This window comes from Archocentrus centrarchus, chromosome 16, assembly GCF_007364275.1.
Source record: "Archocentrus centrarchus isolate MPI-CPG fArcCen1 chromosome 16, fArcCen1, whole genome shotgun sequence".
In the NCBI taxonomy this organism is placed as follows: Eukaryota; Metazoa; Chordata; class Actinopteri; order Cichliformes; family Cichlidae; genus Archocentrus; species Archocentrus centrarchus.
Genome location: NC_044361.1, coordinates 12,522,798 through 12,548,224, shown reverse-complemented (window position 1 = coordinate 12,548,224; position 25,427 = coordinate 12,522,798). Strand labels below are relative to the sequence as shown.

The following is a 25,427-nucleotide window of genomic DNA, read 5'->3' as shown; positions in this document are numbered from 1 at the left end:
TGGCCTGAAGTGTTTGCGGCTGATTATGTGATTAAATCAATAATAATTTCTCTTTGGGCTCCTTTGCTCCTCTGCTTCATCTTCTTTTTCCTGTGTAGTTGAGTGGAACGGTGGGTGGGGACTGGTGTACACAAGTACAAATGTAGGCACAGAGACACGCACGGCAGAACAACTGCATAGCAGATGGCACAATGGGCACATTCTAGGGCTCAGAAAGTTTCTATGACCAAAACAGACAGAGACATATGATTGGAAACATAATAAAAAAGTAAATGCTTACAAAGTTCAGGCATATATATATATATATATATATATATATATATATATATATAAACCAAGAACAAATTATTTTAAACCAAACAACAATCTGAACAAACTTCCACCTAAGATTTCTGACCTTCCTAGTTGATGCACAGCTCAAAACACCAAACACCAAAGCCGATGCCCAGCACCTCAGCTGTCTTCACCTCCATGTTCCTTCCGTTAGACCACAGACCCTGGCTTGGCGACTCGTGCCAGCCACTCCTTAGCAACCGCCATCGGTCTTCTCTCTGGTTCTGCCAGGTTTGCTGTTATGTCTAGACTGCAGGAAATGCAACATTACATTTGTTTACAACCAACAGGAACTAGAACCAGAAGCTGTTACGTGATTAAGAGTGCTTCCCAGCGACAGAGTGTGTGTGGCTCAACCCCCTGGGTTTGGCAACAATCGACTCAACACAGTCGAACCAAAATGGAGAAAGAGAGAACTGCTGTCTCTATCAGTTAGATGAGCAGATTACATTCAACACTGTATTTTCCTTAAGATTTGTGGGAACTGAAAGTAAGTAACCATGAGCCAAGCTGTGAGTTTGAGTGCGTTTTTTTTGTCCTGTATTTATGCAGGTGTTTATTTGGGCATGCGACTATTTATAATATGCATTTAGTGCATTCGTGGCTGCGTGTGTGTGTGTGTGTGTGTGTGTGTGTGTGTGTGTGTGTGTGTGTGTGTGTGTGTGTGCAGCTCAGTTAACTCACAATCCCTCAGCACCCTCTTAAATCTATACCCAATAAAAATCAGCACCGTCTCGAAAAACAAAACCCAGGGAAACATCTGTAAAACATTGATTTTGCAGATTGCAAACCAACTGCATGGCTAATGAGAAAAGAAATCATTTTTGATTAATTAACCTAAAAATTGGAGAATCTAAGCTGCCACCAGGGAGATGACAAGTGGTGCAGGCCCGATCACACAGGAGGTGGAGGGCATACTGTAAAGTTGCTTAGTGCTCCATTTGGCTTGGGGACCGAAGAAGGAAAATGCTCCAGGAATGCTAGTAGCTGAGGTATGGCTCCCATTACTGAGCCAAAATCACCAAGAGTCTTTGTGGTGATCAAATGGAGGAGTGAAATATTTTCCACTCAACGATTGTGCCCATTTATTCAGGAAGAGAGAAAAAAATGTTGGTTAGCTATCAGCTTGGTTGGAATTTACTGCTTTACAGTATGTTAGTTTCAGTTGTGTTATTTGAAAGAGTTGGTTAACCCGGATTACAGCAGCAGGCAGACACAGACGCAGCTCAGATTCAAACATTCTGTTGCTGTAGTCACAGGTACTGTTTCGCCCAGCTCTCTGGCTACATCACCTCCAGAACATGTGTCCCACCTACTTTGGGGAATGCAACACACTCCCTCCAGCTTTTACTGGATCTACTTCAGTCCTTTGTTACTCTTGGTGTAATGCTGTTAGTGCTGATGGGTTGCAGCCTTAAAATATTGTTATCACATGTACACAGAATCCTCATTATAACATCAAAACTTTAGCAGACTGTGTAATATGCATATCCTTTCAATATACACATATTATCTGCATTACGCTCATAATTACATATATCAATCCAACAAGTAGTGTACAGTCATTTTTTTCTATCTTATTCCAACAATATTTCCACAGCCTTGCACCACAGCCCTGTGCTCACATCTGTGTATAGATACAGTAGTTTGAGCTTTTTAACCACTGCAGATATTTTTGGTTAGCACCTCTCCACTGTGTGTAAATACAATTAAAAGGTGTAAGGTAGGCGTAAAGTCCTTGTAGTTCTCAATATTACAGGGCAAATTAATAGAATCTGTTTCTGAAATTATAACTTGCATTTAAAATAAAAACATAATTAGTAGCATTCCAAGTTGTTTTAAACCAAACAAACTACAAAATGTTAGCTCTTCAGTTAACACAGACACAAATTTGTGTAGTTTGAACAAAAACATGAACTCATACTCGGGAGTACACACACACACACACACACACACACACACACACACACACACACACACGCATGCACATGCACACGCACACAAACAAAAACAAAAAACAAAAACACAAACATGACCACATACAAAAGCCAAATACAGAGATTCTGGTTTGTATACACACACACACACACACACACACACACACACACACACACACACACACACACACACACACTGATTGAGGGAGGGTGTAGAGAGCCAAGTTGAGCTGCACTCACAACACAGCTGGCTGTCCAAGGTCAATAAAGAACTTGGAGTGTTTATTTGTCCATGTGTTTTATTTGCTTTCTAATACAGCAGAGGTTCAGATTTGAAAGATCTACTTGAAAAGAATCACAATGCCTAAAGAGTGTGGGAAATTTCCACTCACCAAAGAGGTTTTTCTCTCTCCCCTTCCTCTTTTTAATTCTATTAGTTTTTCATAATTCATTACCATCCTGCCTATTTCCCCCTGGTGTCTTCATTTTACCCCTTTTTCTCCCCAAGAAAGCATAATAGTCGTGCCCTAGCAGCTCACTAGGGTGTTGCAGTAACAACCTCCTACCCCTCTGATGGCTAGACAGTGGGCCATTGTAAAGCTGAATCGCCATGGATTTATGGCCATAGTCCTGAGTTCCCAGAATGCAATGTCACTCTGTCACACTGTCATCAATCTGCTGTCTCTGACCAAAGACAAAGAGGAAAAAAATAGCCACTCAAAAGTAGCACAACGGTGTGAGCGATACTTCTTTATGCACGATCTAATTTTTATCAGCTGCCTCTCTGGCCTGGGTGAGACGTGTGGACACAAAGAGCTCCATTTACTCAAGACATGTATAGGTGCAATGACATGAGACATCATCTACTATTTCCAGATTGAACAATTAAGAACAGGCTGGTTGAGTGCCAAATGTGGCAATTGCGGCAAATGAACACATCTTCCGATGCCAAACGTTTTCAAGACATTTAATCTTCATTAAGCTATAAAACCTGCAGCCTAGTAACACGCTGGCATCCATTCACAACTCAGTGCAACTTTTTAATATGGAAAAATGCAGTCCAAATTTTATTTGGTAATAATACATTTAAATGAATCTTTACATCAACAAATTTGTGTTGAAAAGTGTGCCGCTACAGACCAACTGCTGCAATCTCTCCTTGCTCATACATGCTCCTCAGGGTTATTCCACATGCTCGGCACACACATGTATTGAACATCATAAATCAGCTTCATAAAGGACGGCTGGAGTTTCTGTGTTTCTATTATGAATACGAGAACCAAACCTACATCCTCATGATTAATGTGTTCTCAAACCCCTCTCATAGCCATGGTAACCAGGGCAGTATGCCATGCCATTTAGCGAGTAAAAGTTGTGTTTCTCCAAGTCTCTCACTAGTATCTCCTCATCTCCAAACAGTTCAAATACTAGATGTTTGAAGCAGGAAAACAAAGCGTATTCTGCTTCTGGTAACTGCTGTTACATAACATGATAATACAATAAAGAGCAAACATGTTTACGGTGATTCCACTTTACTTGTCTCTCTTTCCTTAAGACACTTTTGAAAGTGTTAAGTAGAATATTTGAACTGAAAGGCCTTGTGTCATACTACAATCACGACACAAATCATAAGAGAAGGACATGGCTATTGGATTAAACAGCAGCAATTCCTCTTAATAATCACACACGGAAACGGACACGACTGAAACAGATGTCTTCACATTGCATTCCTGAACTGAGGTTTTAAGGGGAATTTACAGAAAGACTAAAGCGGCTTTTCACTGCAGGAAAATGCTATTGTGAGACATGAGAAGGTTAAATAGTCATGAAGAAGGGCAGTTTCTTTTCAACCACAGGACTCGGCACATAAACTTATGCTACAAAAGAATTCCCAGGAGGAATTCCCAAACGTGATCGTAAGTCATTTTTTTCTGGGAAATGTAAAGGAACAACTTGGAAGAAAAAAAAAGAGGTAAATATAGTAGTATAGCAGTGTAACATACCATAATTTTTACATGATTAAAAATATAAAGAGATGCATTTAATCTCTGATTAGCTCACTTTTAAAAAGATTAAGAAGAGTTACATTGTTTTCTTGTGTACACCAAACACAACTAAATATATATGAGCAAAAAAAAAAAAAAAAAAAAAAAAGTAAGAAGAGCTTTTATATGCTTGCAATAAAGCAGAGCATTCTTTTTTAGGTGTCCATAAAATAAAATGCTGAATAGACTTACAGAGGCACAAGTAAATGCAAAGAGCGAACATTAAAAAAGGAAGAGAAAGGGAGAGAAACTCACCCACTGTGACAGAGCTGCGATTATAAGTTTGCTGTGGATGCCTCGGATCTGTCAGATACCTGATGTGTGCCTCCTCTAATTTACAGTGTCAATAACACTGCTCTGGAAACACGACCAGCATGATACATGGAGACGGTATGTGTGGACTTCCCTCCAAAGTGCCAATTGTTGACAGTATAAAAAAAGGGAAAAGTGCCATTATCTAAATCACCTCGCACATGCCTTTGCTCTTTGTAGCCTCTGCTTCTCCCCCCCCACCCCCCCACCCCCCCCACCCCACCTTTATTTTTCTCCACTAGTCACCAGTGGAGTAAATGGGGTTTATTTATTTTTTGGCTTTACCTGCTTAACTGCTAAATCTTAGTGAATTTGGTGGAGAAGTTTGATTTGCCTTCATTACAGTTAAGGACTGTTTTCTTTGACTAAAGGTCTTAACAAGAGGCAACAAAGTTCAATTAAAGGGAGAGTGGAGAGGTGAGCATTGATTTAAAAGACAGTATTTCAAACTGCACCCCAGAGTACAGGGCAGGGCTCTCACACTGATGACACTAATTCTTAAGGGAAATTCATGTTAGTTGGTGTCTAGACATTTTATTACTCGACCACAACACCATAGAAAAGAAATCTTCTCATTTTCAAGAGTCAACTAAGTACACTTACAAGCAGAAAGGTCACCTAATCTGATATTTTTCAGTGACACCTGTTTTCTGTTTGATTAAGTCAGTTCAGCTTATTGGTAATCACAGGTATTCATTAACAGCATGCTTAGAAAATGTTACTGTACATTAAGTATTAGTATCTAGCTAACAAGCGAGCCTGTGAACTTACTGTAAGGTACCTTCCAATCAGTCAGTGAGTCGCTGAGACTTTACACAGTGAACGTGTTCGAGCTAAAGCTGCAGGCAGTTCTTTCAGTCAAGGCCAACAACAATATGCATGTTGCATTTCTCGATCAAACTTTCTGTGTTTTTAAGCGTGCACGGCTTCAAAACAGCAAAGAAGAATGCTGGGGGGAAAAACTGGGCCACCAACAAAATATCCAACAAAACATTCCGCAAATATTACAATGGTCAGCATGCCCACGACGAAACAATCTTCTTACATACATAAGAGGAACGCAGGTTCAGGGTTTAGCCAAAATTCTGGAAAATACTGCAGTGTGATACTATAATAACCTTTGCATATAAAATTTATAATCAGCACATTTTATATGCTGTAGATTCTTGGTGATGATTATTAATCAGTCCTGAAACTGAAGGCTTCGAACACCGCTGCTTAATCAAAGCTGCTGGGGTCTCAGAGGTGCCCCACAAGGTGCCCTTTGGCAGTGGCCATGCGACACACATGGATGCGCTACAGTAATGAGACCAGTCAACTCCTAACTCACTGCACTTAGATCTAAACCTTTTTCCCCCTAAACCCAAATATGTGGCTTTGCTGCCTAATCTTAACCGAATAGGTAAATTAAAAAAAAAAAAAAAGTGAAACTCAACAAAAAGTGAAAACAAAACTGAACATTGACTGAAACAGAAGCCAAGCTGTGTTCTCTGAGTTGGCACGCTTGTTATTTACTCAAACGCTACAACTGCCCAGCCTGCTGGGTAGTGTGCTCTCTTTAAAACAAGTATGATAAATATCACTTACAACTTTTTAATCGCCAGCCAAATAATGTTTATAGATACACTACACGGTATTTGTTACCATTTTTAAAGTTTTATGAAAACTGTTCATGATTTGTGAATTTGTTGTTAAGTAACTAACAAACTGCCATCCATCAGTGATGTTCTTGACACTTTGATGCAAGTATTAAAACATGATATAAGTGGCGAGTGGAATTAATTCTCTAGTCAGGTGTCATTAAACCCCTGCTGAGGAAGAGGATAAAAATATATTTTACAGAAGCATACAGTCCCTGCACCCCCCCCCCCCCCCCCAACAGCTCTCATATTTTCATCAGCTCTAAGTTTTAATCTTTTAAATGTATTGTAGTCTTGAGTATGCATGGCATACTCTGTAAGTTTGATTTGATTAAACTTTGTCACATTTTATGCTTCACTTTTTCCACCACAGTCACAACACTTTTTACAGCATTTTCAGGTTACTTACATGCAAAATTAATGCTTATAGACAGGATGAAGTTTTTCAGAGTGGATTATAAAAAAAAAAATCCTCCATGGCAACATCCAACATTTTTTTTTCTTCTCAGACATTTTCTGTAATGTAAAATAACCATAATCATGCCACACTTTTGAAATGACTAATAAGTGACCAGTTCAGTCAAAGACTGACAATGTTGGACCCACAAAAGGTAAAGAGACACACATAAAATATGCAAGGTTTGCAACCAAAATCATAAAGTCAACATATTTTTAAAACATAAGCTTTTACATTTTCTTATTTTTTCCAGAAATGAAATTTTGATCTTAGATTTATTTTGCACACTACGATCAACTCTAAAAGTCCATCTACAATAAAAATACTTTTTCCCAAATAGTTTTTAAGAAAACTGTAAATACAGTTGATTTTATTGGATTATTCAAAATTACTTCATAATTTTCAATTCCTTTGTTAAGTAGGAGTACTGCTAGGCTGAAGTGCTTCCATTTAAATGTATTCAAATATTTTTATCAGTACTTGCAACAGAAAAACTATTTGTAAAAACTATAAGCTGAATCAAAATTGAGTTATAACTAAGGGCTGCAAAAAAGACACTTAGTTTGGGGAAAAATAAGAAAATTTTTCCTCACTAAATGCATCTGTTATTTAATTCAAATATAGTGCAAAGTTGCAAACTTCAAAACACACACACACACACACACACACACACACACACACACACACATCCACACACAGTTGATTAGCAGGGCTCCTGTGAGTGTGTGTCATGTTTTAGTGGAAAATTACAGCTCTTTCAACAATTCCTCAGTCGGAATCCCATTCTAAAGTGGATTTTATCTGCAAATCACAATTATTTTGTTCATGCTCTGTTTTAATGGGCACACCCGCTGGGCTGAAGAAGACACTTCTCTATTCATAAATGTATTACTGCTGGGGAATCATTAACTTATTGTTAGCGGCGCGACTGATGGCTTATTGACATGACAACATTCAACCAACACTTTTGTCTTTAAGCCGTACATCCATATCACTGAAAACAATGTCATCTACCCCATTTTCACCACTCCCCCTTGTGTGTTTGAGCTTAGTGGAAAGCTTCTCAGTGACTGGGTGGGGTGGAGTGTGTGTGTGTGTGTGTGTGGAAGGGGGGGGGGGGGGGGGGGTGCACACAGCAAGACATAAGTGTAGGCTGGGTTTCTGGGAAGACTGAAGAGGTTTTCTTTATGATGAGGAATAAGAAAAACAAAGGCACCAGATGCCACAGTAAATGGGACAGGAGGGTGTGAGATGATGTTAGACAGAAATCACTGTTTGCTGAAAATGATATGGTGCTTCTGCTTGAGTCAACTTAAGACAATAGTGATAAAAGCTTAAATAGTGGCAAAACAGAGAGAGGACAATAAATTGCCATGAGTGGAGTATCTGAAAAGTGAAGCCCTGTCTGATATTTATGGCTGGAGATGCAGGAGAGTCCTAAAGTCCGACAGTTTGCACAGATGGTGGCCGTCTTTGGTCAACATTCAAATAAAAATGAAATGAGCGTCTCCCTCTGTGTCCGGCTATTCCTCTGTCAGTGAATGCAGACGCAGATAAAAGGACAGGGCGTAAAAGTGTTTAAGTAGCCAGAAGTTGTAAGGGGGGGTGGTGGCAGAATCGCTATTCACTGCTTGTGCAATCCTTTCTGCCTTGTTGAACTTTATTCAATTCTGTCATTCTCTCCTTCCCGTCTGACTCCCTTTCTTGTCAGCTTCCTCTCATGTGAAACTCTGATTTTTTTTTTTTCCTTTTCTGTTTTGTTTGTTTGTTTGGTTATTAACAGAAGTAATGCCGAGGACAGTCAGGCTGAAAGAATGCATTGGTGATAATCATGGCACCACCTAAAAAAAAATCACACTGAGATGAATCAGAAATCCGGAACGCGTGCTGACCGTTTACTGCAGAAAAAATGTCCAGTAAATTGGGTTTTCAGTGGCCTGACGCTGCAGGTCTGCTCAGTTGTTTTACGAGTAACTGCTCATAGTTTAGAAGAGACTGCTGACCTAATCTAACAGACAGGCAAACGAAATCATTTTGAATATGTTGTCATAATCTGAGTGAATTTCAAGAATTACTTATTTACTTATGCTAGAAGCCTAAAACTGCATGTGACATTAACTGTCATTAGAAAACTACAAAAATAGCAGCTGAAATCATTTTGTACTAGTGCAAGACTGCTACTTTATTTCCCCTTTCCATACATTATGAATGGCAAACACCTATATAACTACTGAATAACACTACAGTATTACTCTTAGTAACACTAAAACTAATAAAGGTCCTGCTTGGAGATATTCAGGATACCTGTGTGAATCACAGCTGCTCTGCCATCTTTTGTTTTGTTGTTTCTGTGTTTTTTTTCTTTCCGTCTAAGAGACGAGTTTGATCTTGAAGTATGTCTGTTGTCTGGCCATTCATTACAGCGGCTATGAAAGCCACGCTAATGGATATGAAAGTCAGATCAATTGTCCAGGAAAGGGAGATTAGGGAGGGATGAGTCACTATATTCCTCCTTCTTGACAACCATGTCATGCCTTGCAGCCTCTCCAGAGATGTCGCTGATTGATGCCTATCTTTCATCAGTTTGGCTTTAATCTGGCATCATGTGCTTCATAATCATATCAGCAAAAAAAAAAAAAAAAAAAATCTACACCGCCTCAGCCTTTCTTTCCCACCTGTGGAGCAGAATGTATGTTTGAATCTATAGAACCAAGAAAAAAAGCAAAGAGTGGAAAAAGCTGACAGTAGTGTGAGGCACGTCTTTATCTATTGATCACATTTTGAAGAACACAGAAAAAAAAAAAGCGCTGAGAGGAGATGAACACAAAGGGTAAGAAAAGGCTGTTCCCTAAAACAAACAGTGATTGTGAAGTGACATTCTGCGGAGAAGTGGCAGACTCTCTCTTGGTGCCGGCCAAACAAACAAACAGTGGGGCGAGACAAAGTGCAATCACTGACCTTTGTTCAAAGAAGCCATCTAATCTGTTTCCACTTTACTTAATTAGAAAAAGCAGAGGGATTTTTAATGTGCACAGTGTTAATGGGAAACAGCTCACAGGTGCTAATTAAAAAGAAAAAAAAACTGATCTCTTTGGTAACTTTGAGTCCATCAATCTATATATTCATCCATTAAAAACTTAGCCAACTTATCGCTGATTAGATGTTCGTTTTTAAAGCCAGATAATTGCCCCGGTATTATATCTGAGTATTTGTACTGTAAATGAATCAGTGTTTATTCCTCAAACATATACACACCTATGCACCATGAATTACAGGGTCTGGCCTTTGTCAAATGTGGTAGCTGAGTAATTGAAGCCTTTTCTCTATATGGCTGATGACTTTTCCCCACTGAAGGCTACATCCGTATGCAGACACTGATTAAATACTGCTTTACAGGATCGACAGAGGCACCATGTGTGCCCCTGAGGTGGCAAATGCATTCATTTCCTCTTTGACTTTGTCTGTTAAAATAAGACAACACTCAGCGGCTCCACTAAAACAACCCCACGGTCTCATAATGCAGTTCGTGTTCGACAGACGGCCGGAGGACGCCAACTTTAATACAGCTGAAATGGCACGAGCGTGAAAAAACTGCTCATCATCAACATAAAAGTGATATTTACAACTTTGTTGGAAACAGCTCGAGCTGGAAATTTTAAAGTAAACCACTGAATTTATAAGTATGCACGTACCACGGCTAACATTCAGAGTTTGCAGATGAAAAGCTTCACACACGACTACACTCACCAAATTCCACGTCAGCTTTATCGGTTAAAGAAATTGTTTGTTTACAAATTCCCATGAACAACAATGTTGTTAACCTGTTCTTCCACAGCAATTTACAGGGCTGTAATAACTGTAAATAGCAGTTATTTAATCAACTGCAGGACTCATACCATTAATAACATATTATGATGATATATGATGGCAGATGGGTCACCAGCTACTCAAGTTCCATACTTGTAAATATTACATTTGCCATGATTTTATCTAGAAAGTAATAATACAAGACTTTACCTGAGAAGCTGATAAAAATAAATGAATGATATTTATTTATAAAGTTTGACTGGGCAAGTGTCCACAGTGTCTTCAGCATCACTAATATAATATCTTTATACACTAGTTTTCTTAATATGAACAAAAAATACAAATTATTTCTTTTTGCATGATACAGGAGCCAGTAGCTGATGATCTCAACCCCATGTTATGCACCCTTAACCACATTAAAGCCCCCCCACTTCTTGTATGGGCAGTGTGTGGTCTGCCTCTCAGGGACGGCAGGGGGACACAGGAAACAAATTAGCTTTCTTGACCTTGGCCCAAGTTTCCCTTCCACCCTTCACCCCTCCTCCTCAATGCCCTTCATCTAGCCACTTCAAGGGTCAGCTGACAACAACACGCCTCTGTTGTCCTCCACAGTGGGGATATATTCAGATGAGAAGCTCTTAGGCCTGACGTGCATCATAGGAAGTGAGGTTTGTGAGTTCATTTTCTATATGAGGACAACTGGATGTGGTTAAGATGATTACCAGGAAAAAATGGCATATTTATGGTGCTGGGTAGAACAGTAATTTTCAGGGTACGTGCAGATAACAGAGAGGTTTCTTTGCGCAGTTCCAAGAAAAAAAGCCAAAAAAATGAAACGAGATCATGAAAGGGGTAATATAACGTAACGAAATTTCAGCATGCGATTAAACTGTGAAATTATTTGGAGAAAGAACATTTCCTGACATCACGAAGCGTTCCCACCTTCATTCTCAGGTTCGAGATTGTTGTCTCTCACACACACAGACAGGCATGCAAACACATTGCAAAAAGTAGATTTTCTACCATCTTAATAAGTTTAAAATCTTACACAAGGACTCAGTTCTACCACCACTGCCCAAGCCTAAAATGAGAGACCTTTGGCCATGTGTGAAAAGAGTCTTTTCAGTGACAGATACTGGATTGTAACGCCAGCAAGCCAATCTAATTCTCCCAGTTCACGCAAAAGCACGTGCATCGGTGTTCAGAGAGAGAGCAAAAATAACCTATGGTGTCCAGGGGATGGAAGTAGCAGCACATATTAATGCTCATACTCTTCATTGATCTATGAGGACTGCTTAATCTTGTGGGCAGCTTCCACCTACATATATTTCATAATGTGATGCATTGTGCATCGATAACACTGGTAAGGGCCTATACTGTCTCATGCTGGCTCACAGCATTTATTGATCCCAGAGTGAAGTAAACATGTCTTTAACACATGGGACTGTCACTCCTGGCAGATATAACAAAATTGTCAAGGCAAGATCCTCGTTATTAGACACTCTAATGATGACAGGAATCAATATTTAACAATGACAAGATATCTGAGAAGTTAATAACTGTCTACATGGAAAATGAGGAGGTTAAAGAAGACTGCTCTGTGGGGTTAGGGGAAAGTAAACACACGCAGAAGACACATTTATTGTTCACTACTTTCAACTCTCCGCTGGGGATTATTTATGTGCTGTATGATTCAACTGCTGTTCTGGGAATGGATAACAAAAAAATACATACAGTAAAATGACTCAGGGCCATGGCTTTGGCAGCGTACCAAATTGACCATATCCTTATGACTAAACGGCAGCTTAGGCCAGAGCAATTTCCTGTGCATTATGGGCAGGCAGCCAAGTAAAAATGATTATAGGTGTGAGCTTTGAGTAATGTTTAAGCAGTACTGGTCTTTGAAAACCAGAGATCCTGGACACTGGAATGTTTTTGCACTAAGGCTGCCAACAGCCCAGTTTGTTTTTGTAGCTCATTCTTTTTCATGAGTAAACATACAAAACCTGCCCTGGTTATTATTCAGTCAGCTTCTCCTCTCCTTTTTAAACTTTGCACTATGATAAAAGATGCAAATTTTCCATTTCTCAGTTAACCTTTACTTTATCTTTTTTTTTTTTTTTTAACCACATTTGCACCGTTTCTGAAAGCATTAATTGACCGGTTCATTGAGATTCAGCTCTCTTTTGGATTGGCTGCTGCAGTTTGTGATGCCAATGTAACACCATCATTTTCTCATATGTGAAGGTCTTTTGCCAAGAACCTTGGGAAAACATACAAATAAACCCAAAATAAAGAATTTACTCTTAATAAAACATGCAAAAAAACAAACAAAAAAATTTAAAGAAGCTGAAATAACTAGCGAATGATAATAATAGTAATAACTAGCTGATAACTAGTTGAAGAGTCTGAATCAGAAACTGCTGGTTAAACCAATCGCCACCACTTGCTGATGACACTGGCAAGTGTGTAGATTCCTCTAAACTGAGATCACATGGGTAGCAGTCTGAGTCCAGACAGTAGGAAGTGAAAGTGCTACTGCAGCCACAACACAGGTCATATCTCAAAGACGGTTTTCAGCTGTACAGTGCAATCGGTCTTCTCGTTTTACTCACACACACACACAAAAAAAAAAAGAGGGACAGAGGAAGAGCCTCAGTTTAAATGATGCAACACGGAGGCAATTTGAGGATTTAGAAACTGCAAGTACACTTTTTTTTTTACATTGAAGACAAAACTGCAGGATTCACTCGATATGATCCATAAATTAAAACTTGATTTTTATACATTTTTTTCTACTGTAATAATGAATTTACAATCATGCTGATTATGTCACATAATTACTAGAACGGCACTCAGAGAAGAGACATCTCCACCGAGAACAACTGTTCGACCAACCAACCAAACCTATTGTTTCCAAAACAGTTGGATCTGGACCAAAGTTTAATGCGTTATTGCTTTGTCTTTCCTTCCGGTCGGTTTTCACAAACTCCTGCTGACAGACACACAAACCAACGACATCAAAGTATATTCAGTGCAGGTATTTGTTGAGAAATAAAGGTAATGAAGATCCTGTTTGTAAGCCTGCCTGTGTTATCAAAATAACACCGCTCACAGTTTCATTAGAGGGCTTTCTATTTTTTTTAAGTAGCTTAATGAGCTGAACCTTGAAAGCTTTTTTTTTTTTGGTGGGGGGGAGAAAAAAAATAGGGGCCAAACTGCAGGTTCCTCAGTTTGATTTTGTTTTATCGCTGCATTTGACATCAAGGGAGGGACAGGAGGGCAAACTCGTGTGGTTTGACAAAGGCGGCGACAGATGTGGAAGTGTGAAAAATAAAATGAACTGGGTATAGCTATTTGTGTGCAATGAAGAAAGACATAAAAAAGCAGCCTTGCACTGAGATAGTTGCTCTAAATGAAATACCTGCAGATTGCGTGTTGCTTTGCATTTGCAGGAGTATTCAATTTTAATTAGGGTTTTGGAGACATCTTTTATCAGACTGTCACTAATCTCTCGCTCTCTCTCTCTCTCCCACCCACTTTCTCTTCTCTCAAATACACACACACACACACACACACACACACACACACACACACACACACACCCCATCCTAACATTTGAAAATGCAAATACACAGCCACAAGAAAGAAAGAAGAAAAAAAAACAATGAAAGAAAATCAGAAGATTTTATGCAACAATTTGTCTGATACACACATTATTAAAAAAAAATGAATAGAAGACAAAACCATTGTCCCATTTCATTTTTGGAGGAAAAACCATTACCTCTCCCTTTTAATTGCCTTTTCTTTGGGGCAAAGGTGATAATTAATTTTGCTCAGGGAGAAACACATGAACCAGCAACAAGAATATATATATATATATTGAAAAAATGTTAAATAGTAATCTTGTCTTCGGGGGGGGGGGGAGGAAAAGAAATATAATACTTTGCTCAGCTGTTCAAGGGAAAAATGTTTACTATTTTAGGTCTTAAATGACCATGACTTACAATTCCCCCCCCAAAAAGTAATCAAACTAAATTTAAGTGAAATATTTTATAACTATGTTCCTATCAAATAAATGTCAGAGAAGTGTTACAAATCATGCCCCTGTCTCTCACTGCTTAGTGTGATATGATGATAAACTTTACACCAAAAAATAATAAATCCCTGCAAAAAATTTGAAATCAATATGATTGCTCATTCATGTTTATGTTGAGTTTTCTATGCCGCAGTACATTCATAATGGTACATTTTAAAAACAGCCTCTCAACATGGCTGTAAAAAATAAAAAGGCAACCTCTGGCTGTAAAATGTCCGCTTCCGCCCTTGTATTCTAGCTGTGTGTGTGTGGTGTGGTGGTTAGCTTGTCTCCCTGTCTTCATTCCTGGCCCTCTTCCATTGTTAGTCACCTTGTTTATTGGCTGGAGCAGCCGTGGCGTACTGGACATCATCTGAAACTACAAACGACAGGATGCAATAAGCTGGAGAATAGCAGCAATCTGAGGAAAGTTCTCCATTCACCAGAGCTCCCTAACTCTCTGTCTTCTTATCCTGGGCAGAAAATAAAAAAATCAATACGGGCTCACAGGGCTTGATAAAAGTGCTGGACAGGGAGAGAGGCAACCCTGGATATAGTAAATTAAAGTGATCAAAATTTTCCAGTCGACTCAGCCCGCAGCCTACATAAACTAACAACCCTGTCTCCACAACTGTCCGTCATCCCCCTCCACCATCTTCATTCTCTGCTTCAGCATTATCTCAGTCTTGTAATTTCTCCGGTTTACTCCGATTTTCCTTTCTCTTTAATCATTTTTCTGCTATTGACTTTTATGTAAAAAAAAAAATCTAACACATAAATTAATGCAACGATGCAATCTTTTTAGTCTTGTTTCCTACCAAAAACATTTAAAGCAAGTGGGGGGGGGGGGGGAGAAATGAGTTTGAAATAAACTACGACCTTTCTGCCTAAGTTGGTGAACTGTTCTCAAACAACACACCAACTCAACAAACATTTCAGTGTAGAGGCAAAATATTATCCACACAATTTTCCGTAAATATTTTATATCACCGTGATATCTTTGCAAAAACATGAAGGCTGCTTGTTATTTCTCATTGCTCGTCCCTGCTCCAGTGTGTGCAAACATCTCCTTAAACAGGTTTTTTCCCACCAGCTGAATGCAGGCGTTACCAGGCGCTAATGTTAGCCAAGATTAGCATACACAACACTTACACAAAGCAACTCTGGGAGTCACTTTTCATTTGCTTTGGCTGTGTCCACAGTCTTGGGCTGAAATATATATTTTTCGTACCTGGTGCTCCATATGTGATGCCAAGGGCTCCTGATCAGGACAGATCCTAGCTGTGAATCTGTGTATATTAGCATCACACAAATACATTGCAATAATATAAAGTTATTGAGCCAAACAGATTCACAAAAAGTTGCTACACAATTTATTTTCCACATAATCTAAATTCAGCATATTTTGTGGGGAAGTCCAAACAAGGATATGAAACTCTTTAACAGTTAAATCCTCCACTTTTTAATCTGGTATCTAACTTACTTTGTTTGTTCTCTTACTTATAAGAGCTTTTTTAATAAAATATATTTGGCATACTGTGTGTGTTTGCTTAAATGGTTGAAAATGGGGCTGATGACAGCAGTGAAGCTTCAGTTAAACTGTAGTTATGGTCAGCTTAAAAATGCCAACAAATAAATAAATACTAAAATGCAGCTCTTAGGGTAACCTTAAGATTAGTATAAATATGTATGCATATTTATATTAACACCTATTAATGTATATATTAGTATACATTAATAAGCACTGTTTTAATTAGGTTGTAAGTAAAGGAGGGGGATTTTAACATTACACCCATTATAATGAATTAACATGCTCCTACACCCAAAGTATTGCTGATGCTTGGTCCATGTAAATCCCCATCTGCATGTTGCAAATCTCAAACATAGAGGTCATAGTTTAATGATACCCAGTGAGTAAGTTGCAAATTGTAAAGCATTTTTATATTTACAATTTTATATCCTGATAGCGCACACATGACATCACTTACCCAGTTAGCACACACACACACACACACACACACACACACACACACACACACACACACACACACACACACACACACACACACACACACACAATAATTCAATTACAGTAATTCCGGCAGCAGCTGACTCACTCTGCTAACATACACCCCATGCCAACCCACACAGGGCCTCTTTGGCACCTTGTCCACCTAACAGTAAGAAGGGATTAATAGGGATTGGCCCATACAGTCCAGTCTCATGGTGTGTGAGCTTTAGCACGGAGCTAATCTGATATTCCAGCTCAACAGTGATAACTGCAGTTTGATGGCTGCAGAGTGTGGGAAAATAGTCCATCTGACTTATCATGTCACAGGAAGTTGTTTGTGCCTGGAAGATCACCATTTTTGATAATAAATGATCATTTATTGGGTATTAAATAGATCAAAAAGATTCGAGCAAAGGTGTGACCTTGACTTATGTGTGTGTCTTCCTGTATGTGCTAAAGTGACACTGGATGTGTGTCAGGGATCAGCTTAAAAACAAAGGCACTTGGGCCATCACTTGCTGTGGCCTAATATCCTGTTAACCTGGGTTAGACAGCAGACAGCCTTGAGACACTTAAATCCAGCCGTGGCTAAGAGCAACACGCACATGTCCTGTTAGCTCACATCCCAGCTTGACTTTCCAGAGACCAGGGAACCACCGTAACCTCCAGCCAAAAATCTGTAGAGCCCTTCAGTCTCCTCTTCAAATGGTCTGTGTGTTACAACAAAATGCTGAACTTCAAACAACATGAGGCAACATGGGATAAGGTTTCTTAGCTTGCAAAGTTCATGTTGATAAGCTTTACTTGGCATTATATAGTTAGCTACACTGTAAGTATTTCCCTGATACATAAATTATAATTTATGCATTTTTAACTAAGTAAATAGGTAGCAAAGAAAGACGCAAGTCAACAGATTACAAGTCAAATGCACTAGTTCAAAGGAGGATTAACACTGAATCCTATTTATCAATGTGTCTTATTAATCTTGTATTAGCCATGCACATCCTGATGGTCAAACTCTGCCCTTCTGCTTCTATATTTAACTATTTTAATCTCTTTATAAAGCAAAAGGATTCCGATTACAAATGCCACAAGAGTCAATCCAATTGAAAATCAGTTGGCAGTCCTGTGTTCAACACTTAAAACCTTAAGAAAAGATTACAGAAGGGCCGCTGCGTGCTCATTCGAGAAGCAATGACTTAAATGCATCACTCTCAAACTATTTGCTTAAGTGTTTCTGTAAGAAGTGGAAATCATTTGATTAACTGCACTTCTTTACTGTATGCTCCAGAGTAATTCAAGGAAGCATCAATTAAACTGTTTAAAGCTACTGCATGTAGAAAATGTGCAACCATGCAGGAGTATCAAGATTAGGATTACTAGATTTAGGGCTGGGAAAAATAGTCTGCGTGAGATATATCCACCTGTTCTCATTCCACCTCACGTACTGCCATTCTGTCAACCCCACCGGTGTCTCTGTGATATACACACCAAAGTGTCCTTGCTGTGATTCACAAGCCATGGCAATGCTGAACATCCAGAGCAAACTCTCCTAAAAGAGAAACAAAGATCTCCTGAATGAGTGCCAAAGGCCACACAAGGAGGCAAGATGAGTGGAAGTAGAATAAATTATCAAACTGTCAACCAGGAGACCACAGTTTGTGTCTCATGTGAGAAATGTGCTTTTTTTTCCCTCTTTTAAATCCCTGTTGTTTTATTGTCAGCCACTTTCCCAATCACTGGCTGTTTTGTTAGATTTATGCACCTAAATTCCTTTGCAGATATTAATAAAAGATCACAGTTTGAGAAGGGACAGAGCCAGGGTATGGCTAGGGGTGGGTCAAAGCCACCACAAACTAAAGTTTGTCCATCCCTGCACCCCACACAAACACCCGTGAGCCCAGACAGGAACGTCACACATACAAATAGATCCTGACTTACTCAGAGTAACTACTGTTTTCCTAGCAGAAGTTTTTAAGGAACTTTTTCTTGCAGCCATCATTCCCAACACAGACACATTTTAACAGCTCAGGCACCCACTGATATTGCATTTATATTAGGAGCCTTTTCAACAATGAAAAAGAATAACTTTATGAGCCCTTCCAAATTTTTTAAAAATTAAGAGTGGTGTACTTTTACATGATCATTATTCCTGCATAAGAAATCAGAATCAGAATCAGAATCAGAAGGTTTTTATTGCCATATGGGTGAACAGGTTCACAGCATTAGGAAATTGCTGCGGTACTTCGTGCTTACAGAAAAAAAAACAAAAAACAAATAAGTATAAAAACTATAAGACAATATACAAGTATACAATGCATACTGACCAATAAAATTCAGTATTTGGCTTTAAACAATTTACTGTAGACTCTGTGCTCTGTCTGCAGGTCTTTGTTTGTGAAAGAAAGAAAGAAAGAAGAAAGAAAGAAAGAAAGAAAGAAAGAAAGAAAGATAGAAAGAAAGAAAGAAAGAAAGAAATATCATCCAGCAATAGCTGGTTTTGAGATGTGCATTTTAGCAAATGCAATTCCATGCAAACAAAGCAGGCTCAAACACGATTGGTCAATATACAATCTAATTCAGACTACTAATAAACCAGAAAGCTTCTGGTAGCATATTCATATGCGGATATGTGGTTATGAAGATTTCCTTTGCTTTAATAGCTTTTACTTGTAATACAACACATGCCATTCATCTGCGACCCTCTGTGTATGAACAGTTTGGAGCAGGTGCTTCTGAAGCTTAACCCTGCCAAGAATGATCGATGAAAATATTTCCATGTGAACCCACACACACACACACACACACACACATTCACACACAAAGCTTGATTCTGAACGGCCCTTAATCACAACTAGGAAATTGACTGATCAATGACAGATATGAAGAACAACTGCGCGAATGCTAACAGGACCACATTTGTTTTTATCAGTTTATTTATGTTGGTCTATTTTTATCACAGATTATATTTCTCCCATGTGCTAACGGGCTCCAAGCCCCACCAAGGTATTAATTAAAATCTAAATACTAAATATTGATTGATACGTTATCAGGGCATAGCAGTTGGTCTCCAGGCTATTGATTCGGCCCGTGATTTATTATCATATTTAAGAAAAATCATTTTGCGTGATTATACAGGGTAATGGATTTTTAGCAAGGGTGTAATTCTCTCCCCTTTTTTGTTATGTGGAAGGTGGAGCAGGTTTCTCGGTTGCATTAGGAGATCACTGATATCCTAGGTACTGCACCCCCACTCCCCTCCCGAGCTTCCCTTTCAGCCCAGCCCGGCCTGTGAGGGACTAAAGCTTGTGTAAGAGAACGATCCCCGCTCTTGTCATTGGGAATAATGGGTATTGGGATTACCTCTTTAATCACAACAAAGATTAACAGATGGTATGAGAACAGTTATTAGCAAACATCTTGCACTCATCAAATCAATAAGATGATTTGTAATCAGGCTGTCGGTGCGAGTGAAAAGGGAGCCGGGGCCGTTCCCTGTGAAAGTTCCTGGCAATCAGAGGCTACTGTGTAGCAATTACCTCTCCACAAAATAGGTGCTCTTCCTCCACTGGCTGGCAGTCCTCCAAAACACACGCCAGACTGATAGCAACATAGGGCATTAACACGGCAAAACACAAAACACTGCATGGGTAACCTTGTATTTGATCAGGTGTTAGGTTGCTCCGTGATTTCATTTCACTTTGTGCCTTTTAATTTGGTGAATCTCGCCTTGTACTTGAAGAGAAAAAAAAAAAATCTAAATGTTTACACATGCTGTCTCTCACTACAAAAGACCGTATAGCTCATTAGTGGGTTGCCATAAATAAGTCAGTGAGGGGGACAAAGAGGTGAATACTATAGAAACTATACAGAGAAGGGTTCCCTGTGCAAATATTTCTCCCTGGAGACAGAAAGAGAAAGGCTGAAGGTCTGCTGACATAGCGGTGCACCCAGCACGGTAAATGTAAAACTCTTGTCCACAGCAAGCAAGGTTTTTCTGCGCCTTTACAGCAATAATTTTCTAACAGTATTTTCTTTATTAATGTTTTTGGGACATCTTCCAATTTATTCTACTTCTTCAGTTGAAAACAGCACTGGAGGCCTTGGAAACACACTCATGCACAAATGTGTCATCTATTTTGATACCAGTACTTAAAAAAAAATTAAAGTCAGGAAAGGTCATTCTATTATAATAAGGGGGGGGACATGGGACCTTTTTTTCTGATGGTTTCTGATGATTAATATCACTAATTCTAAATGCTGCTTTTAATGCTTGCAGGCCTCATCCAAGCAGCCTCACCTTGTTCTTATTGTATACGTCTTTGTAGCAGGAACTGCTAAAACAAACTGATGCCAGAGACAGTACTGTGGACTGTGGACAATTTGGGGGTAAAATACAGAAACACACACCGCTGAGAATGTTAAACATCAGAGGCACAGTGTAAAGATTTAGTGCGTTTAGGTTTTAATGTCTGTTTTTTCTCTTTTTTAGATACTGTAGCAGCAAGCACACCCACATATTTGTACAGGTATTTACACACACACACACAAACACCCACACTTCTAATTGCAAGCTACTCATAATGACAAATTATAATTCTGCATTTACCGCATGCTAATCTACAATAGCTTTCAAATATGACGCAATATACACAATCTCTCGGCCTCCCCTGCCTGACGCACACACTCACAGACACGTACTTCTACACTGTAAGATAGTACAGATATGCACGAGGATTAAGCAAGGCAAATGGTGCCAAAACAATGGCAGTATGAAGTAACTGATGCTGTTTAAAAATTCAGAGGCCTGTATTGAACAGACAATGTGGCACACATATCACTGGACCACAGATCCCTGCAGCCCAATGGTCTGGCTTCTGGCTGCTCTCATGCACATGCATAATCTCTTTCTAAACAACCCCAGACGCCCTCCCGCTCAGCATCACATCATGACTGCTATAGCAGCATGCAGACACACTTGATAGAATAGATCACACTTACACGTGTAAGCCTGAAGTTGCTCTTAAGTTCAGTGGAAATGATTTTTACCACCATGACATATAGTAAAACACGGGTTGGCATATTTGCATACTTAAATAGAAACTTACAACTGCACGGCAACTGCAGACAGAGACACATACGCAGCCCTCCCCTCGCCCACAGTCACTTGTCGAGTGGCTAATATCTTTCCAAGGTCAAACCTGACAAGGAATTCCAATGAGATTAAGTGTCATCAGTGCGGCTTTAGCCCTTTTCTGCTCATTGTTCTTGGAAATGGCATTAGAGCCACAGATGACCAAGGCCTTGGAGCAGTAAAACCTCTTCTCTTCCTGAGTGGTGGGCCAAGCTGATACGAGAGATATTTGATGCAAGGCCTCCAATTCAAACATCAAAGTGCAATAATGTTCTTACATGTATCTTTATCTCGAAGGCTTATACCAATACTTGTCTGTGAGCACTGCCGTTTGATTACACATTGATAGTATTATTCACTTCTGTCTGCTGCAGAATTTTATTCCACTTTGTCTCCAGTTAATTCTTTATTTATAATTTTCATGGGATCCAGAGTTTTCAGATTTTGAGTCAGTGGCTGATCCTGCACTTCAGACCTTTTAAGAGCTGCAGTGGCGTTCCAGCTTCAGCGTTTTGGAATTAATTTAGGCGTTTTGGGGCCATAAAGCAATAACACAATTCTAAATGTGGCTGCACTCTATGTGCAGTAAATGTGCTTTCACACTTAATTTGCTTTGATGACTTGTATGCATATCTCCACACTTTTTCATTCACACAAGGAAGTGTTTCAGTCCGCGAGACATTCCCAGTGTGTTTGTTTGTACACACTTCAACCAAAAAGCGACAGCTTCTGCCAGTGTGTCACACGGCATTTTGTGCGCTGCCTTTCACACTGAATTTGACACATAGTCCTTTAGTGGCAGCAATGAGCATTTTGTCATCTCCTCTCGAGTGCCAGCTCAACGTCCAATTGTGGCCCAGCTCCTAATTTAATTACAGTAGCAGAAGAAATTGGTTGATTCAATTCATTTCAATTAGGCCTGATTGGACCACTCAGATCAAATTTTACTCATCTCAGGTACAAGCTGCCTGTCACATTTTATCTCAGCTTGCCTCAAATGAAGCAAGATGAGCAGGTCCTGATATGCTAACTGGAAATGAGTCGTTGGGTTCGCGTGGTGTGTGTGTGTGTGTGTGTGTGTGTGTGTGTGTGTGTGTGTGTGTGTGTGTGTGTGTGTGTGTGTGTGTGTGTGTGTGTGTTTTACATATCCAACTAACAAATGTGTAGTGCATAACAAAAACTAGAAAAAAGTCTTTAAAAAAAAACTCGTATCATGTCCAGCAGGCAGCTGCAATAGTTTTGTGCCGTGTCTACTAAAGAGACCCTTATAAACAGTTCTCCATGCCACAATAAACTTTATAACACAACTCAGCCCATTTTTCTAATTTAAAAGAATTAATTCTTAAATCCAGATCCCAAAGTGAGTATACAAATACACAGTAATGTAAGGATAAAGAGTGGTGAGGGATATACATGCGGTTAGTTGTGAGTTATTTTATAAACTTACAGGTATATTTACTGAAGGACGCAACTCTGTGTATCACAGACTTTATTAAATCCTCTCTAGTGACCTTACTGTAATGATTACAATCATTTTAATGATACTGTATATGGGTAGTATTATGATATGTTAAATATGCAAAATTGTACTATTAATGATAAATTCACCAAAATTTAACAATTGTTAATTAAAATCATTAGAACGTTGTAAATTATTTATGGTCTAATCACAAAGCATAAAGTACACCAAATTTAGTAATAGACGGTATGTAAGTATAGATTGTTGCAAAAGCGCAGACAAACAATGAAACAATATAAATATTATTTGGGTTTGCCTTCAGAGACGCTGTAATTGAGATCAGTCAGTGGCAGAAAAAGTTCCATCTCATCTCTGATTGGTGCAGATGAAGCCCTGGGATTATACCATAGGCTGCCATAGGCTGCTACAGTAGCCTGCGGTGTGTGTAAATGCGTCTTGGCACCAGTTGCGGCGGCGCAAAGACGTCTGATTGGACACTGACGCAAGGGACGCATTTTCTTTTTTTCATACTGCGCCACTTCAGCGGTCTAATCACATGCTTTACAACCTGAACCACACATATAAAAATTCAATTTCTTAGATCCTCCTATTTAAAGATATGTAATGGATTACTTTAAAGCTATTATTATACAGTGATGCAGAGCGGCCAAAATGAAGCAATAAATTCAAACTCTGGCAGTCTTTTACCTCTTTGGTGTCTTCTTCACGCTCCGGCCTCCCTCCACGGTATCCGCAGTGAAAGACAGACAGCCTCACGGTGACTGCAGGGTGTAAGAATAGAGAAGAGGAGTTGTTACCGAAGTCTGCCTGTGCACTTTATGATGCAGCGAGGGCCAGCATAGAAGCCAAGTAGCCCTTTTCTTACCTTGCGACACAGATCCAGAGGGGGTGAAACGGGTAAAAACGGTTGTTTGGGTGATTACACGTTTCTACTCTCCCTCCTCTCCCACCCTCCCTCGCACCTCCGCCGCCACCCCCCTCCGCCTCCTCCACCAGCAGCACTCTCTCCTCTCTTGGAGAATAGAGAGAGTGGCCCCGTTGTAATAGCCTCAGTGGGGCACCAGCTATGCAGCAAAGCAGCCCCATGCTTTAAGGTTAACAGACACTTCTGTGGCGCATCCGGTATCCGCAGTATCACCAAACAAAAAGGGCATTTTTGCTTGTCCACTGCAGTCAGTTAAGAATAGTTAGGGCCCGAGCACGAACTGTGCGAAGGCCCTATTGTAATTGCTTCGTTTATTATTATTTTTTTTTTTTTTTTTTTTTTTTTTTTTATTATTATTATTATTATTATTATTCAGGCAAATGAATTGGCTTTTTGGGGGCTTTATCATATTCAAAAACTCATGAAACTTTGCACATGCGTCACACCTGGTGAAAATTTAAGTATTTTAATGGGCTCGGGCAAGGGCGCGCCCAAATGGCTCGCTAGCGCCCCCTAAACTGGAGCCCCACCGCTGTGTTTCACGTACATGAATGAAACTTCATACACATGTATATCATGTCCAGGCGCACAAAAAATCCTCTTGGAGCCATGCCCTAAACCCAACAGGAAGTCCGCCATTTTGCATTAATTATGCAAATTTGGCGATTTGCAGCCCTCACACTTTTTCTAATAACTCAGAGGTTTTAGACGTTATCATCTTCATATTTGGTTTGTCTAACCTACACCCCCAGGGGAATCTAAATCTCGAAAATGGTGAGTTTTTGCCAAGGGGGAGGGGTCCTTATGCCCCTTTGAACTTTGATCATTCGCCATGAAAATTTGATTGCCTCTCATTCATACCTACATGATCCAATGTGCATCAAACTTCTCCAGTAGGATGAGGGTGCCCCCCTGAACACATACATATGACAATATTTAATATCAGTCGCAGCGCCACCTAGTGGGAACAGGAAATGTCATATTTTACACTTGGAGGTCCAGCTCCAAGGTGGTTTAGCAGAACCATCTCAAATTTCACCTGGAAAGCCTTAAGAAGTTGGACTTACTGTGTTTTCAAAACTGTGAGTTTTTGACAAAAGGGCGTGACCCTTATGGGACGGCAAAGTTCGATGATTCGCCATGAACACAAAAATGGCTGTAACTCAAAGCCAACTTGCCCAATCTGGCTCAAACTTCAGTGGTGTGATAAGCACCCTGTCCTGAACACATTCATATGCATAAAGTCCATAAACGTTAGAGCGCCGCCT

The 25,427-nt window shown here is 39.6% G+C and overlaps 1 long non-coding RNA gene across 1 annotated transcript; it reads right to left on the bottom strand.

The window, feature by feature from the left end:
- Positions 1 to 417: 417 nt before the first annotated feature.
- On the bottom strand, positions 418 to 24,182 carry LOC115794050 (uncharacterized). Its single transcript, XR_004021154.1, has 3 exons — positions 24,100 to 24,182; positions 23,922 to 23,995; positions 418 to 583 (listed from the first exon to the last, which is right to left on the bottom strand). It is a non-coding gene; the product is annotated as an uncharacterized LOC115794050 (long non-coding RNA).
- Positions 24,183 to 25,427: the final 1,245 nt, after the last annotated feature.